Consider the following 19,664-nt stretch of genomic DNA (forward strand, 5'->3'; position numbering starts at 1 on the left):
AAAAGGAAAGGTCATTTATAATAACATTCAATTACAATTTGACTTGAGTTGCAGTTGTATATAAGCGATATGTTTTTATTTGCTAATTTTGTTCCCTTAAAAATTGGAATTACCCTTTAATGTCTTTGCAAGTACAATTATTTCAAAGTACAAGTATTAGTGCAAAGAAGCAGATGAATGTAACCAATGCACAAGTACATGTGAGGAATAGAGCAACCCAATAACATTAAAGCAAGTTTGAACACATCAAGAGCCTTTGAATATTCAGGACAAAAAATAATGCAGCAAAGGTGTTCTTTGGCCGTTTGAAAGTGAGCAGGATGGCTGGTATGACAGTAGCCAAAAAGTGCTAATGGATATGTTAGTCTGTTTCAAAAGGAAAGATTAAAGATAAAGGTAAGAGGACCTCTAAACTAGGGAAGTAAGGTATCAGGAGAAGGTAGGAAAGAAAGGAATGAAAAAAAAAAGAGGGTAAGTAGGAGGACATTGGGTGACTTCAGAGACACCCAGCCCAAGACACCAAGTTTGGCACCTACAGGGGTGAATAAGCTGCAATGGGCATTGAAGGGTGGACATGTTGTATCCAAGTGGATCATTCTGTAAGAAATTTCTTCTATGTGTCTAAAAAAAATATTGTTAAGTTTTTCATTGATAAGGAAGCAATTGAAATTGCAGCAAAGTTCCTCAAAAGGAATATACTGTTTCTGCCAAGCCTTTGTATGGTCTCTTTTGCTGCTAAAAGGACATAGACTGGAATTTTAATTGGAATTTAAGTTCCCAGAGGTTTAAGATGAATCAGAAAATACCAGGGATATCTAGGGAAAGAACAATGAATGAGAGTTTGCCGACATTTTGTCCAAAACCTTGGGACAAGTCCATCATACATGTAAGACATCACCCGAGGCGTTGCCATTGACAAACATGAGAGGTAATCTTTAAATAGTACAGACATAAAATATCTGCAAATTAGTTAACTTGGAACCCTTTAACATTTATGCTCTTATACCATACTTGCTACTAAAAGTATATATCCTTGAAATGCACATTTCATTCTCCAGTGCTAATGTTTTTGTGCATCTTGGTGAGTGCCATCATTAGCCGGAGAATGTACTGAATATTACAGAAAGACATTTAGGAAACCTATCAGGAAAGTGACAGGGGAGCTGCCATTTCTGAAGGCTGTCAAACCCATCTTTTTTGTCCTTACTCATTGATTCACTAACCAGGCAACATGTGAATGTTAGGTCTCCCAGCACATTCTTACTTATGGTCAGTGATCAAGAGCTTTGGCACTTTGGCTAAGTTTAAAGCTGCAGTCCCCCCCCCCCCCATGCACCAGTGGGATGGGGGTGTGAGGCAGTTGTGGGGGGATGACAGTTGGTGGGGGTGAGTCAGTTGGGGAGGGATTTCTTTCAATGGCAGTGTCTGTGGGGGATGTTTGGAAATTAGAGAATGGAAAGTGATGTCTCAGCTGGGAGGTAAGCTGTAGCTGAAAGTGATATCTGTCGGCTGGATGTATGAAGTGGCTTGGGGGTGATGCCAGCTGGGGGGAGTTAGGGGCTGAGAAGTATTCAGATATAATCAAAGACTACTGCGCTCATCCACTAATAGATAAAACAATGAAAAATACAATAGTATGGCTCAAAGAGAACAACCTCCTGTTATAAGAGATATAATATGCAATCCCCAAGCACTCTATTTATGTGCAAATAATGTAAAGTTAGTTTATGACTATTGTATTTACCCTGCGTTATCCAAACTGTGTTCAATCAAAAGTGTAAACTCAGCACATAAAGTAAACACTCTTAAGCCTCGTACACACGCACCGATTGTTGGCCGTGAATTTTCGGCCAACGTCCGATCGGCCGATTGTCAGCTTGTTAGTATGATGCTTCCGACAACCGACTGCGACTTTTCGGCCGAACAAAATCTGGTGTGCATGCTATAAAATTTTTGTTGGCCGTCAACAGAACGGCTGATTGTTCGTCAGTCAGTACATATTTCGGCAGACAAAAATCAGATGAGCAAGACTGGGCATGCTCAGAGAAGAAAAAACACACGGAAAGTAAACCAGAACATGACATCACTTCTGCAGTTGGTTGTTGTTGGCCGACAAAATTTGTGTGCAGTCTAGAGCACATTTCAACCAACACAACAACACTGGACAAAAGACGGCCGATCGGTCGGCCAACAATCGGTGCGTGTGTACGAGGCTTTAGGCTCAGTTCACACTGGGGCGGCATGACTCCTTACTACTTCGGGGGCGACTTGTGCATTACCATGCACCACGACTTCGGAGCGACTTCCAGGGACTTCACATAATGGAAGTCTATGCAAGTCGTTCCGAGGTCGCCCCGAAGTAGTACAGGACCCTTTTTCTAAGTCGGAGCGACTTGTGTCGCTCCTATTAGAACGAGTCATGTAGCAGTCAATGGACTGCGAGGGAGCGCGACTTTTCAGGCTGACAAGTCGCCTGACAAGTAGCGCTAGTGTGGATCGACTCTTAGGCCCCTTTCACACGGGATTTCTGATCTGGTCCACCTGTCGGTTTTTCAGGCAGACCGAATCGGATGCTCCATGTACCTCTATGGAGCAGTGGATGTCAGCGATGACATGTCCACTGACACCTGCTGCTCTCCGATCCGATGTGGTCTGTGAAATGTGGATGGATGAAAACCCTATATTCCATCCATCTGGAGGATCGGACCAGATGCAAATGGACAGGCGGTCCGTTATCATCTGATCTCCCATAGAGGAGAGCTGGGATCTGACAGCTCCATCTCTGCAAAGTAAGCGGAGGCACAGAAATGAGCTGCACTTTAGCAGATGCACAGCAGTTCTAATAATTGTTAAGGGCACCCCCATGCATCTGCAAATGTGCGCTCCATACTGGACTTTCTCATGACTTTTCCATGTTGCTCGTGTGTGAAAAACATGCTCACACCTGGTCGCACCTGTAGTTGTGAACCAAGCCTAACCATGAGTACATAAAAATAACAATAAATAGAAATATTTCTCTTAATGATCAGTCTTCGTATGATTGTACTTTCATGCATATAGCCTTGAAAATCATGATATGTTTATTGGGGATTATTGTTTTGTATATAGTGTGTGTGTGTGTAAAGTTTATTTGGTGGATTTACACTTTTCACACTACAGAGTTTGGATAATACAGGATAAATGGAAAGGTCAAAAATAAACTACACATTTATCTGGACATACAGAGTGCTTGGGGACTGTTTATGTAGATAGGAATATAATGTGTGCCTGCTTAGATGTCTTTCAGCTGGGGGAGGGGGGCTGCAAACTTTGCCGGCTCCAAAACACACACTCACCCTCGGGCTGCTTTTGTCCCCCTTCTTGTCACCTTAACCCTTCACATGGTACCATAAAAACTTCCCTCCTGACATGACACTTTTCCAGGTTTTGTGTGCAGCTTACCTCCCCATACTGACGAACTCTCTCCGTGCATGAAGTGTGAGAGTGCAGTGACTATGCCCCTCCCCCTGGGTTCTTCCATCACAACAGCACTGAAGATGGGAGGGGGGATCTGAGTGAGAGAGGCATAGAGCGAGCATGCAGACTGCTGGCTGGGGAGACAGAAAGGAGATTCAGAACTTCTAAATATATACACAGCCGGGCGATGTATGTATTTAGAAGCAGTAACACTGCTGCTGCGTACAAACCCCGGAGTGAGATGTAGTGGGACACCTTTCTAGAGAGTGTGACTGTCCCGGCTCATGGGGCCCCCAACTGGACAGGGGGCCCTCGGGCAGTGCCCGAAATGCCCCGAATGCTCAGTCCGCCCCTGCAAGAAGCATTGTCCAGAGCCCCTCATTTAGCTACTTCACTTTTCACTGTCCAGTCACAAGCTGGGGAGAGTCTAGGACAACCTGGGCTCTAAAGAAGAAGTATATATATAGAAATAAGTTGCGCTAAAGGATGAAAAACCATATATTGATTGTATGTTGTGAAAGTCCGTAATAAAAGTCCGTATATAAGCAAAACGGCACGTCAGATGAAATAACTGTGCAGGTACCGCTTACCGGAAACTGATAATATATAGGCCAAAAAAGCTCTGGAAGTCCTCAGGAAGTGGACGTCAAATGAACCTCGTATTTCCTGGATGGATCTCCTCAGTGTAATGTGAAATGTGAAATACAAAAAGTGCAGACGCCATAGCGTAAAACCAAAAATACAGATGAAAAATAAAAAACAAAACACCCCAAGTGATAGGAATGTCAAAAAGGTGCTGAAATAATGATGGTGAGTGGATGTGAAGAGCTCAAACACCACTAGAACCCTTATAGATACTCCTTACCAGAGTAATAAGAAGTGATCAGCAAGGACAAAGGTCAGGAAAGCCTCCCCCGATAGGACTGCAGCTTACCAAAGGAACAAGTGTAATGAACATGTGTGAAATCCCAGCCGTGCAACCGAAGAGGGCTAACCGTATATATACCCTTACCAGCTCCAAATAGTATGAGGCAGAGGGGTTCCAGGATCAGCCAATATACTTCCACTGGGGACACTGGTAGGGGCTCAGCATACAGGTGAAGATGTCAACCTTTTAGGTGGGAACTCTGGAAGTGAGGTCCTCTGAAGGATCCTTCACTGTCCAGTCACAAGCTGGGGAGAGTCTAGGACAGTGATGGCAAACCTTGGCACCCCAGATGTTTTGGAACTACATTTCCCATGATGCTCCACTACACTGCAGAGAGCACGAGCATCATGGAAAATGTAGTTCCAAAACATCTGGAGTGCCAATGTTTGCCATCACTGGTCTAGGACAACCTGGGCTCTGAAGAAGAAGGTTGAATGATGCTGGCCATCAGACTGAGGCCATCTAGTGGCAAAAATAAAGGCCGTGGAAGAAATATCAGGATTAAAGGTGAATATTGCAACAGAAGCTGGTTTTGTTATTATATCTTGTTTTTCTGGCCAGAATATGCAATCAGCACTAACATCTGGTGCCATGTATTTAAGGTGTATCCTATATCTGAAATGTATATCTGGCCTTGGTATCTACCTAGATGCATGTGTATACCCTATGCTTTTTGTGAGTGAACATATAATACAAGGAAAGTAGAAAGAACACAGCCCTTTAAATCAGATTGCAACATAACTTTAAAGCAGTAATATGAATTAACTCACAGCTCACTCCTTCTTCCCCTAAAATTGGAATTTCCCTTTACCATATACATTTTGCAGTGCACCACTTTCTTGCTTTAAAGATACAGTTTAAACAATGTTCTTTATGAGCAATAAACTAAACTCATGTAAAACAAAAGTTCAAAATGTAATTTGGGGAATTGTGCTGACTATTATAATTTGATATTACGTTGTCAACCTTCAAAGTGCCAGTCATGTTGACAGGACAGCAATTCTAAAGAACAAATGAACATTTAAACTGTTTCTCACTTCTTGTACTTACATAATCTTTCTTTTCCCACCTCTGTCATTATATTGTATGAGTATGTGACACATTTCAGCTTTGCAGGAATGCCATTAAAATGCAAAGGAAAAAAAAAAATGATGGACTGAGCTGTTGTAATTGTATGCTTTGCATTAATGCCAGTCATTCCTTACTTTTCAAATGACAGATAAGCAACTGTACTGTTGCTTAACTACAAGGCACTTATTTTGAAAAGTAGGTTGAAGTTATTTTAAGAGAGAATTTATTAAGTAGCACTGGAGTTTATTAGGGTAATATCCATCTGAGATAAAACAAATGGACACTGAAATTTCTAAGTATAGTAACACATTTCAGTACATTTTATTTACATTTATACGATAAAATATAGCATAATATATTAACAATGTAAGATGTTCTTATATGTACTGGTAATCTATGGGCACAGCTGACACCTATACTGCATAGCAGAGATGCCTACCCATTTCCTCCTCTTGATTTACCAAGACCATGGGGTTCATTTATTAAAAGCAAATAGGCTGTTCACCTTTATATAGCACCAACAGTTTGTGCAGTGCTTTACAATATAAAGCGAGACAATACTGCAACAACACAAAAAAAACAAAAACAGGGTTAGGAGGGCCTTGCTACTTTTTTATTTATTTTTTAATAAAGGGTTCGTCAAAAAACTGTCTTGTGTGGTTATTGCTTTTGTACACTTTTTTGGTGAATGGGTAGGGGTATTATGTACCCAATACCCATTTACATGGGGGAGGGGGATATGGGGGCCCCCTTGGTAAAGGAGCTTCCAGATTCCAATAAGCCCCCCACCTGCAGACCCTAAAAACCACAGCCTAGGGTTGTCAGAAAGAGGTCCTTGTCCCCATCAGCATGGGGACAAGGTGCTTTGGGGTCGGGGGGGGAGCTCTCCTGCCCCAAAAGCACCCACCTCCCCATGTTTAGGGCATGGAGCCTGGTATGGTTCAGGAGGGGGGCACTCACTCCCCCCCCCGTCCTGACCTGCTAGGCTGCATGCCTGGAAAAGGGTCTGGTAGAGATTTTGGGGGGACCCCATGCCATTATTTTTTAAATGTTAAATGTTGGCGTGGGGTTCGGGTCTGGTATGGACTGAATAGAGGACCCCACGTCATTTTTTATTTTTTTTACTGGCACTTTTTTTTTTGAGGAAACCCATTGACAGCTGATGACTATCGGTTGATAAGGATGCAATAGCTGGCTTTCTGGCCCCGCCCCCTAACAACCAACTTTCACTGCACCCTGATTGGGCAAAGCTTTTCCCAATCAGGGTGCAGAATGCACTGTGCAGTGCTCAGTGTATTGCAGTGGGTTCGTCGGGGAGAACACCTGGCAAACACCCTGCGAATTTGAGTGGTTGGCAAATGGCCAAACAGGCAAATGTTTGTGCTCCCACCCCCACTAGGCAGTGGGGATGCCGATGCACGGGGCCAGCACCCACAATAGCCACTGGGCACCCGCAATCGCTCCGCGCTGAGGGAAAAGGACAGGCAGCTGTTGTAAACACAGCTGACCATTCTTCTCTCTGAAATGATCTGCGATATAGGATCACAGGTCTCTATGATCATTTCACAAGCCCAACCCCCACACAGTTAGTAAACACTCCCCTAGGCTCACACTTAACCCTTTGATCACCCCTAGGTTAACCCCTTCCCTGCCAATGTTATTATTATAGTAACAGTGCATATTTTTTAGCACTGATTACTGTAGTAATGTCACTGGTCCCCCCAAACGTGTCAAAAATGTCTGCCAGGGGTCCAATCTGTCCACCACAATGTCGCAGTCCTGCTAAAAATTGCAGATCGCCACCATTTCTAGTAAAAATAAATAAATAAAAATGGACGCGATAATTTTTACGCAAACCAATCAAAATACGCCTTTTGAGATTTTTTTTACCAAAAATATGTAGCAAAATACAAATTGGCCTAAAAGGATGAAACATTTTGATTTTTAATTTTTTTTGCGGGGGGGGGGGGATGTTATATAGCAGAATGTGAAAAATATTGTTTTTTTTTTTTTTCCAGAATTGTCGCTCTTTTTTTGTTTTTAGCGCAAAAAATAAAAATCACACAGGTGATCAAATACCACCAAAATAAAGCTCTATTTGTGGGGAAAAAATTACATAAATTTTATTTTGGTACAATTTCGCACGACCACGCAATTTTTTATTTAAAGTAACGCAGTGCCCAAATTGCAAAAAATGGCCTGGTCATTAAGGGGGCAAATCCTTCCGGTCCAGAAGTGGTTAAACCTGTAGGATTCAATAGGATGCATTCCTTTAAAAGTGACCTTTTCTGTCTATAAAGGACAGATGACTGCTTGCTTGTTTTAAAAGAAACAGGCTCTGAATCCTGGGTGACATCACTAAAGAAAAATGGTTATGATCACATTTGGTCAATGACATCACCCAGGATCCCCCACCACAGTGTTTATATTCCAGCATTACTCAGAGATCTGTCATTTGCAATGGAAGTAGCAGTGTGTGAAAATGATATGGATCTCCAAAGCTGGATGACATGACTGAAATTGGATCCATAGCAGGGACAATGTTTATTTATTTTTTTTTTCTAATAAAGGACATTTTCACAAAAATAATTTTACTTTTAAAACTGCATGAATGAGTCACTATATGCCCCTTACTCATTCTCCTGGTGAAGAAGATACATGTGGGTCTACTCTTTTTAAAGGAGCTTCCAGATTCTGATAAGTCGTCCCCCCCCATTGAGGAGAGCCATACACTTGCTACCCCCTGCTAACCAGGCTGAATGTCTGGATAGGGGCCTAGTATAAATGTTTTGGGGATGTCACAGTATTTCTTCTCTTAAAAGGCCAGCACACAAAATTAATAAAATGAATATCTAGTAAACACACGTCATTAAGGAGATGTTCCAGTGAGCAGCAGCTGGTGACATCACCGGTGTATGTGCTCTGAAGAAACGGCATACCCGTGCCATCCTTCAGAGCTGGTTGCTGTAAACCATGACTCCTGTGCACATGCGTTGAATTTACGTCATTGCAGCTGTTTGCCCGTTTGGCGTTCGACCATTTGTTTGGCCTGTCGAGTGCCCCATGATACATTGCACGCTGCACAATGCATTGAAAGCCCTGATTGACTAAAGCAATGAAGGATTTGCCCAATCAGAGCACAGAACACTGTCAGAGTCATGATTGGATAAAGTTATGGTGACTGTGACCAATCATGGCTCATTGTTCATAGACCCCCCCCCCCCACTATAAAAAGAAATTTTCCCAGCGAAGCCATTTGCAATGTAATATTGGAGTTGAAATAAACAGAACGGGGCTCTGTTCATTGCTACTAGCAAACTAGTGTGCTATTGTGATTCTATTGTGAGTGTAGAGAGTAAGTGTAGTGTGAATATATTTATAGTGCAGTGTGAGTGTAGTGTGACCATTCATTTTTACTTTGGTGTCAGTTTAGTGTGAATATAGTGATAGTGCAGTGTGATCGTTCATTTTTACTTTAGTATCAGTTTAGTGTTTCAGGGCAGGTTTAATAGAGTATATTGAAGTGTGTTAGTGCATGTTTACTGCAGTATATTGAAGTGTGTTAGTGCACATTTACTATAGTATAATAACCTGCGTTAGTGCACATTTACTACAGTATATTGAAGTGCGTTAGTGCATGTTTACTGCAGTATTTTGACATGCGTTAGTGCACATTTACTGCAGTATTTACTGCACATTTACTGCAGGCGTGCGTTAGTACATGTTTTGTACAAAATATATATTAAAATGTTGCCTCCAAGTGATTAAATCAAAATTAGTATCTGTGAAGACAGCAGCCGTCAATTTCAGTAAATATCAAACCTAGATAAAAAAATTAATTTTGAGGCTGTATAATAGTGGCGTGAATGTATTCTCCCAAAGTGCTAGGTGCTAATCCAAAAAAAACAAACAAAAAAAAACAATGTATTCAATTGTGCAACCTAAATAAAATATGCAACCATCAATTTAAAATCATCAATTTTAAAAGTCCATAATGATGACCAAATCTTCAAATCACCAAAAGTGACAAGTGCTCTATAATCTTCTTATATAAGGTGCTTGAATGTGGCGCTCCTTCACCTGTGAAAAAAGGAGGGCCTCCAGGACCCAGCTCGCTTAACTTTAGGATCAGCTGAGATAGCCTCCAATGGGTAATAGCCAAATCACTAAATTGCCCCTATGGGCTTGTAGTAGGAAGGTATTATACTTGTCCCACAATCAATAGTAAGAATGACAGTGGTTCCCCAAAAATATAAAGAAACGAATAATCGCGCAATACCATTTAAAAAAAAAAAAAATGAATTAAAAATATTTGTGATGTACTCACATAATTATGTGCCAACAAGCGGCACCCACTAATACAGCTGTATATGTCCGGAACGCCACTCAATTCCGGCGTGCGTTCCAACTGCGTGTCACCAAAGCGAATATGACAAAACCGGAAGTAGTGCCGCTGTAACCAACCTCAATGCATTTCGCAATCAGCATCATCAGAAAGTTGACTTCCTGATGACGCTGATTGGAAAATGCATTGAGGTCGGTTACAGTGGCTCTACTTCTGATTTCGCCACATCTGCTTTGGTGGCATGCTGTTGGAAAGCATGCTGGAATTGAACAGCGTTCCAGACATATACAGCTGTGCACTTTTAACATAAGTATATTGAATTTAATTAATGTACTTTTTCGGCAGTATATTGAAGTGCGTCAGTGCAGTTTTACTGCAGTATATTGAAGTGCGTCAGTACAGTTTTCCTGCAGTATATTGGAGTGTCAGTGGATTGTGTCTGTGTAGTAAATACTCAAGTTAAAGTGCACCAAACACAACTTTCCATTGATTAAAGTGCATCCAAGTACACAGTTCCCCTTCTCTATTACATTTCGGTAATAAGCCCCCCCCCCCCCCCATCATGTCTGGGAGGCCACCAAGAAGAGGCAGATGTTCCCATGGCACTGTGAGGGTTCCAGCAGTGTCTGTGTCCACAGGCAAAGGTGGACATGGACTGACCTCAGACAGGGCACCATTTCCTCTGTTAGTGATGTTCCCCATGCTATCCTCAGCATGCAGAGGAGCTGGTGGCCTGGTATACTAAACCATCCTCATACTCCTCATCCTCTATCCCCCAAGCAGAGACTAGTGTGCAGTCTACCGCAGTTGTCAGAGTGGCTTATTCTACCTCCTTGTCCACAGCTACTCCTAGCCCCAGCATCAAGCATTGAGGAGTTAGCTGAGTTTTTTGGAATACATCATCATCCACTTGCTCCTTGAATATGCACAGGCAATATTTGATTCCGATGTTGGCTCTAACTAATGACTGCCCCCCCCCAGCCACAGAGTATTGCCAAGTCTGAGGCTTTAGCTGGTCTGTTTAATAGCAGAGATTTCTTTGTGCGATAATGGCACTAACCTTCTGTCCGCCCTTAGACAAGGAAAGTTGACACATGTGCTATGCCTGGCACAGGTCCTCAATTTGGTGGTGCAGCATTTCTTAAACAGGTACCCAGGGTTGGAAGATCTGCTAAAGCAGGCCAAAAGAGTCTTACATAGCTAGTGCTTGTTTGGATGAAATTCAGTGGGAATTTCACCTGCCCATAAACCGCCTGGTTTGTGACATGACTACCAGGTGGAACTCAACTCTGGCAATGGTGCAGTGGGTGCACATGCAGCAGAGGGCCATCAGTGAGTACCTGTATCAATATAGCACGGCTCAGCTTTTTTCCCCATGCCAATGGCTGCTGATAAAGGATGCATACACTGTACTGTCACCATTTGAGGAGGCGACAAGGATGGGGAGTCGGGATGTGTGAATGGTTCGGCCCGAGCATGATTTCAGGCTGAACATTTGCCTGTTTGGCCGTTCGCCGAACACCCAAATTTGCAGAATTTTCGCCAGATGTTCACCCAGACGAACACTTTGCAAAGCACTGAGCCCTGCACAGTGCATTCTGCACCCTGATTGGGCAAAGCTGTAAGCTGGTTGCTGAGGAGTTGGGCCAGGAAGCTGGCCGTGGAGTTCTTTCAATCAATGAGTCATCAGCTGTCAATGGGTTTCCCCGCTGACAGCTGATCAATAAAAAAAAGTGAGGGTAAAAAAATAAATAAAAAAATGTTGTGGGGGCCATCCCCCTAATTGGGGCCATCCCCCCTTATCAGACCCAGCTGACGAAGTCTCTGACGCAACGCGTAAGGGGGAGGAGCCTGCTCGTCATTACGTTGATTCCAGGAGGCTACAGGCAATGATTTTGATGCCCTGAAAGTCCGCACTACTTGAAGTGCTTTATAATGTGAGTGTTATTCATCTGTTTTGTGAGAATAAATAGCCTATTTAAAAACAGAGAGCACTAGATCTCTTTTTCTTTCCACACCGGATTCCTTATATACTTGGAGAGTGTTTGGAGGCAGTGATAGGAAGGGACATCAGGCGGCTGTGATTATCCCAAAGCGTGTTTGACTCTCAGGAGTCTGATTTCAAGGTGAGCTGCTAATCTTACACCAGTCACTAGGAGCACTTGGAGTGAAGCATGCAGCACCTTTGATCATGTTCACAGATGAAGAGTGTTTTGTTTATTATCAAGTCACTTATATATTCACTGTGAATTGGGACTAAACATTTTATCACTTGATGTCACAGTTTATTTATTGGTTGTGATAAGATTGATATTTTTTGATATTATTATATTGATTGATTTATTCACTTGGCACAGCAATATTATTTATTAATTTATCACAGGTGTTTTGTGTTTGGCACTGATTGTTTGCAGCCTTGTGCACATTATTTTACCATTTTGATTATTTTATTTAGGGTTTGCGCTGATTATTATCACTGTATTTTTTCATCCCCCTAATTTCATACCGGATCCTTTAGATCTGGTATGGATTTGGAGGGGAACCCCATGCAAAAAAAACAGCATGGGGTCCCCCCAAAATCCGTAACGGACCCCTGTCTGGGCATGTTAATGGGGACAAGGGTCTCATCATCCCCACAACAGTGGCCTGTGGTTGTGGGGGTCTGTGGGTGTGGGGCTTATCAGAATCTGGAAGCCTTCTTTAACAAGAGGACCCCTAGATCTCGCCCCCCCATGTGAATGAATATTGGGTACATAGTACCCCTACCAATTCACCAAAAAAATTAACACAAGAGACAAGTTTTTAGCTATTCCTTTAATAAAAAAATAAAAAATAGTGTCCCTCGATGTAAATCCATTGTCAATCACGCCGCCCTCTGACCACAAAAAAAAAATGCTCCCGCCTCCCATTGAATGCCTGCTCTGCATTGAATGCCTGCACTGTCCTTTTTCCATTTCTTATATAGGTAAGGGGTGGGGCCATCTGACCACGTCACCCAGTGACACCGCTCTCTTCTGACATCACATGCCCGGCATGCACCATTCCGTGATGTCAGCAGGGGTGATTCCACTGGGTGACAGGGCCAGGTAGCCCCACCTATATAAGAAATGTCAAAATGCAGAGCAGGCATTTGGTGGGAGGCATTCATTAGGTGGGAGTGTTTTTGATATTTTTTATTTTTTTTTAGGTCAGCGGACGGCATGATTGACACTTGATTTACATCAAGGGACACTATACTTTTATTTTTTAATAAAATAATTGTCAAAAACTTGTCTCTTGTGTTTATTACTTTTTGACACTTTTTTGGTGAATTGGTAGGGGTTCGATGTACCCAATACTCATTCACATGGGGAGGGGGTGGGATCTGGAGCCCCCTTGCTAAAGGGGGCTTCCACATTCTGATAAGCCCTTCGCCCGCAAACCCCCACAACCAACGGTCATGGTTCAGGGGATGAGGCCCTTGTCCTCATCAACATGGCATCAACATGGTGCTTTACAGTGGGGGGGGCAGAGACCCCGCTGCCCCAAATCACCCACCCCCCCCATATTGAGGGCATGTAGCCTAGTATGGTTCAGGAGGGGGGTGCGCTGACCTGCCAGGCTGCATGCCTGTATAAGGTCTGGTATGGATTTTGGGGGAAACCCCACTCCGTTTTTTTTTCAAGTATGGCGTGGGGTTCCCCCCAAATTCTATACAATACCCGAAAGGCCTAATGTAGGCTGGGGGGGGACCGCCAAGCCATTATTTTCTTTATGTTTTCAATAGCCGGGTGTCCGAAATTGCAACCGAGAGTCATTTTAAATGGGATTTGACTTGTTTTTTTTTTCTTTAGAAATGTCATTTTTGCTGCAGCATGTTTTATGCATGCTACAGATGTGTCACTTTACAAGCACATTAAAGGAATTTTTCATTTTTATTATTGCACATTAAGCATAATTAAAATCACTGCTCCTGAAAAAAAAAAATGTATTGATACATGTCCCCCAGGCCAGTACCCAGACCTCCATACCTCTTTTATGGCCAATTACTTGCATATAAGCCTTCAAAATGGGCATGTTTGATTTTTCCTTTTCTGCTCCCATAGACTTCAATAGGGTTTGCCGTTCAGGTTAGAACATTTCCCCTGTGTGGGAGTTCTGTTGTGAACCGAGCACAGGGGTGTTCGGCCCATGCCTAATGGTGAGCCGTGACAATGAATACATCAATGACACAATCCCTGTTGTGTTCCTGCTGGAACAGACTCTGTGTGACATTATGGACAGGGCACTTGTGGCAGACTAATGGGAGGAAGAGGAGGACTTCCTTTCCTCTCAAAGCCCGCTTTATGCTAGCACCATTCTCGCAACACCACAGAATACACAAGAGAAGGAGGAGGAAGATGATGGCAGTGGAAGACATACACCAACACTTAAGAGATGTTTTTTAGTCCCCAGAACCCTTGGAAGTAGGTGGCGAGGAGGCAGTTCCAGATACTGTAATCCTCAGTGACCTCCGAGGACTCTGCTTCTCATGCCTCCACAAACTTGCAGTGCAAAAGGACCTGAGAAATTGTGGCATCAAGGAGAAGGATAACTATTTGCTGCCAACCCTCCTTAACCACCGTTACAAGGGGAAAGTCTCAGAACTCATCCTGTCCTCCCAGAGGGAGCAGAGGATGAAATATCTTGAGGACACCTTAAAGAGGAGTTTATGTAACACTTTTCCAGACTCTGGTAGGTTACAGTCTCATGGAAAATGTAATTTTGAGGTCTTTGTTGGTCAAGAGAGGAGAAGTAGAGAAGGGGGCCGCCTCAGTCATGCATTTCGAAGGCAAGCAATACCCCATAGATCTTTATCTTTTAAAAGTAGTCTGTTATGGCTAGTATTAGCATGGATTATGAGGTTGTGGTCAGGAAATAAGCTCAGGTAACCTATGAAAAGAATTTGTTTATGCAGTATTTCTCAACCTTTTTTCAGTCAAAGCACCCTTTAAAAGTTATGGACAATCTCGAGGCATCCTTTAAAAATTATGGACAGTCTCAAGGCACCCCATTCTAAAATGTAAAAACTATTCTAATAGTTTTACATATTGCAGCAACATCCACAAGTCCAAGTAGGACACCCAACGTCAGAGGTGATTTATTCTTCCAAAGCCAATACACTTTTGCAAACTGGTACTGAATAGTATTCCAATGTTTCTCTATCACTCAGCTAATGTGACCCCACAGCTGATGGAGAGAGGCAGGGGAGGGTCAAACAAGGATGTTATGCAGGCGACTACAGGCAGTTGTAATGGTGCACAATGAAAACCTGTGACTTAGTGTAAACCTGTAAACTTAGGCAGCCTTCATCCATACACCAACTTGTATACATTTTTAGGGAATTTTTAGGCATTTTGCCAAGGCATTTCTGAAGAAACCTCAAGGCACCCCAGGGTGCCTGAGCACCCTGGTTGAAAAAGGCTGGTTTATGTATACTGTATATTACTACAGTAGTAATAACCATATATCCATATCATTGCTTATATATTTTGCCTAAAATAAAAACTGACCATAAATTATACAATGTTCTTATTTAATTTTCCTTAGATTTACCTTAAATTATATAGTGTAAGGGCCTGCCTGATTGCATACAAATTGAGAGTGTTTAGGTTTGACCTCATATTATATGGCTTTGGTAAATCTAAAGGAAAATTGTACAAGGGAATTGTGTATGGCAATAATGTATAATGTATGTAATATATTGTGATTTCATATGTTTTGGTCTTCTGTGGAATTTTTTTTTTTTTACAAAAGATGAGTTTTAAATGCATACCAGGCTGCCTAATTTATAATATATAAACCTATGTACTTTTTCCAACCTGACAGTTGAATAGAAATAAGTGTTGTCAAAGTATGTTGAATAATTACAAGACTGAAGATAAATGATATCTGCTACCACATACTGCTTGTCTACCACATTGATGCAGTAAATAAACCTCTTGGGAATCACACAGAGCGGTGATGCAAGAGGGAGCATATCAACAGGAAATTCCTTTATGTTAATTATATTGATTAAAAGAGTAAAAAGAGTGTTTATAGACCTGGGATTATTCAGTGTATCTAATGGTAGTACCATCCCAAGTATGAACAATATAACAATGTATGGGAAAGAGCATGGGGATTGTTTATATTGTGTAGGATGCTAAACATTATGTAATAGTATGCTTATACAGTCAGGTCCATAAATATTGGGACATCGACACAATTCTAATCTTTTTGGCTCTATACACCACCACAATGGATTTGAAATGAAACAAGCAAGATGTGCTTTAACTGCAGACTTTCAGCTTTAATTTGAAGGTATTTACATCCAAATCAGATGAACGTTATGTAGGAATTACAACAGTTTGTATATGTGCCTCCCACTTTTTAAGGGACCAAAAGTAATGGGACAGATTAACAATCATAAATCAAACTTTCTCATTTTCTGTTTCAAAGATTTTATTGGAGTTAACAAATGTAGTACAACGTTTAACATGCACTGGAGAATTACAGAGATACAACTAATAACCCATAGGGTACAGAGAGCAAACAATAAAGTAACAAACAGTCGTAACCTCAGGAAAACCTCAGTAAGTGACAACAAAGGCTATGAACCAATGGGGGATCTCGGGATGGAGAAAGGTAAAAGGAACCCATCCCCTAGGCACCCCGTAAAGGGAACAAGCTGTGCCCAGGAGGAGAGGCGCGGCCAACAAGCACTCGCCAAGTGATGAGGCAACTGCAAGAGGGTAATCAGATCCCGGAGGAGGGAAGCATGGGACAAATAGGGCTGTCCTGGGCAGGGACCAAGACAGCTGGAGCATGAGGCTACGATTAGCAAACAGGGGGAAACATAGCTCTCCGTTACCACATGACCAGTGGTTGAACAATAGTAGTTGAACCAGACAAATACGTTGTCAAAAAAGAAAACGAAAAAGAGAAAAGAAAAAGAAGAGGGGTCAATAGATAGCAGTAATGGAAAAAAGAGAGGGGGGAGGAGGGGAACAGAACAGGGAAGTAAAGAGGAGGGTGAGAGAGGGGTGGGTGGGAGAGAGAGAGGGAGGGGTGGGGGGGGTAAGACAGGTCGCCGGGGGGACACCAGAAATAAGCGGTGTGAGCTATGCAAAGCTTGGAAGCCGATTAAGGAAGCAGCAAGGCTTCGTCAAAGTTGGGGGGGCAGATAATGGGTCACCCAGGGGTGCCAAAGTTTATCAAACTTCTCCACCTTGTCAGTTAAGATCGCTTCTATTTTTGCATGGATCATCGCGTTGGTGACTCTATGTTTGAGTTCTGGCAAAGGCAAATGGGACGTCTTCCAAGCTTTCGCTATAGTTTGTTTGGCTGCTGTGGTGACCTGCAGAAATAACTTATGTCGAAATTTAGAAACATTGTCTGGTTTCAGGTTCAACAGGGCCAGTGAGGGATCCGGGGAGATGGGTACTTCCATGAGGGTGGAGAGGATTCGAAAGACCGCTTGCCAAAACTTTTGAACTGTAGGGCAAGTCCACCAGATGTGCATGTGCGTGCCTACAGCTGAGCAACCCCGGAAACATACGGAGGGGTACATGGGTAAGAACTTAGCAATGCGCGCTGGAACAAGGTACCAGCGCATTAGAACCTTGTAATTCGTCTCGGATGCCACTACATTTTGCGAGGCAGCCTTCGTCGTCTGCCAAATTTGTGACCAGTCTGCGGGGTCAAGCGTAAGCCCCAAATCATGTTCCCATTTAGCAGTGTACGGGGGGGGTTTGACTCGGGGAGTCTGAGAGTCTGGAATAGAGCATGGAGATCAGGCCACGGGTGTGTGGGTCGTGAAGGCAAACGTGTTCGAAGGAGGTCAGGGTGGGCAAGGAAGTGTCGGTTCGAATGCACGGAGTTAGGAAGTGTTTAATCTGTAGATAGTGGAAGATTTCAGAGCTTGGGAGCCTATGTGCGTCTTTTAGTGTTTGGAAAGTCTTGAAGGCATTAAAAAAGATTAAGGAGTGTGCCCTAACGAGGCCAGCAGAAGCCCATCTGTGGAACGAAGATGGAGTCCCAAGCTGGGGGAAAAGAAGGGTTATGTAAAAATGACAATAGAGGGTTGTGAGGTGACTGGAGTTTGTATTTGAATTTCAGTGTGTTCCAGAGACGAAGGGAATGGCACAAGATCGGGTTAGTTAGCGAACGACGGTCTGAGAATGCCAGCCACAACAGATTAGCTACAGAAAGGGGATCACATTCCACTGCTTCAAGGGTCACCCAAAGGGGGATTTCTTGGGTGGCGTGCCACTTGGGCAGCTGTGCCAACTGAGCCGCCTGGTAATATTTGGCAAATTGGGGAACGCCCAATCCTCCCTGTAGCTTGTGAAGGTAGAGGACCCTACGGGGGATCCTGGGCCAGGATTTGCCCCAGATGAAAGAGAAGGTTCGGCACTGGAGTTGCCGAAGGTAATAAGAGGGGACAGGTACAGGCAAAACCCTGAACATGTACAGTATTTTAGGCAACAAGGCCATTTTAGCTACGGTGATCCGGCCTAACCAGGCTACAGGTAAAGGAGCCCAAGTTTTCATGAGTTTAGTGAGGTGACGCAACATGGGAGGGTAGTTGGCCATGAAAAGTTCCGACGGATCCGCCGTGAGCTTAATTCCCAGGTAGGGAATGTGATGAGTAGCCCAGGTAAAGGGGAGTACAGACTGCAGTTGCTGAAGGAGTGGGGGGGGCAAGGAGATGTTAAGAGCCTTCGACTTTCAGGGGTTGACGACAAGTCCAGAAAATGCAGCAAATCGTTGTAGGAGAACAAGGAGATTGGGGGGTGGAGGTTAGCGGGGATGTGAGAAACAGGAGGACATCATCTGCAAATAAGCACAATTTGTGGTGATGTCCTCCTATTTCCAAGCCTTTAATATCAGGACTAGCACAAATTTTCTGGGCCAGAGGTTCGATAGCGAGGGCGAAGAGGAGAGGGGAAAGAGGACACCCTTGTCTGGTGCCGCAGCCTATAGGGAATGTGGGAGATCTAAATCCCGCATATCGAACAAAGGCTGATGGCAAAGAATAAAGTGAGGAGATCCAGGCTAAGAAGTGGGGCCCGAAACCCCACGTGCGGAGCACAGTGTGCAGGTACGACCAAGATAGGGTGTCGAAAGCTTTTCTAATGTCAAGGGAGACGAAGCACGTAGGGACTTTACGTTGGCGGGCCAGGTAAGCTAGGTGTATCGCTCTACGCACATTGTCACCAGCCTGACGGAAGGGGATAAAACCTGTTTGGTCCCTGTGCACTAAAGATCCCACTATCGGGTTTAGGCGGGCCGCTAGGATTTTGGCCATGATCTTAATGTCAATATTAAGGAGGGATATCGGGCGGTAATTAGCCCAGGAAGTGTCATCAGTCTGTGGTTTAGGGATCATCGAGATGGCAGCGGTGAGGGAATCAGGACCAAAGGAATGGCCCCCGAGTACGGAATTGTAAGCCTTGGTCAGCATAGGAGTCCGGAGGTCAGAGAAATGTTTGTAGTAAGAGGCTGTAAACCCATCCGGACCCGGTCGTTTATTGAGTTTAAGAGTTTTGATTGCATTACGAATTTCGAGGTCCGAGATGGGTGAGTCTAGAGCTTCACGTTGCGAAACTGATAAGGTGGGCAAGTCGAGGTCTGAGAGAAAGTCAGAAGTCTGCGCGTCGGGGGAGGGTTGAGGAGGAGAGTAGAGCTTGGACAGGTGGTGACGAAATGTCTCTAAGATCTTGACCGGATTGCTAGTGTGGGTTGTGGGGGAGGTTTTAAGGCGTATAGGTTTTCGGATGACATTGGCATTACGAAGGGACAGAGCCAAAAATGTATCAGGTTTATTGGCTTTTATGTAAAACCTGTGATGAGACCGTCGCA

At 43.5% G+C, this 19,664-nt stretch overlaps 1 protein-coding gene across 2 annotated transcripts in view; it reads right to left on the bottom strand.

Annotated features, from left to right (window-relative positions):
* Positions 1-19,664, bottom strand: part of CDH12 (cadherin 12) — a 1,418,552-nt gene that overhangs the window by 1,038,670 nt on the left and 360,218 nt on the right. The window lies entirely within an intron of this gene.

The sequence above is a fragment of the Pelophylax lessonae genome (assembly GCF_965119305.1).
Source record: "Pelophylax lessonae genome assembly, chromosome: 5".
NCBI lineage: Eukaryota > Metazoa > Chordata > Amphibia > Anura > Ranidae > Pelophylax > Pelophylax lessonae.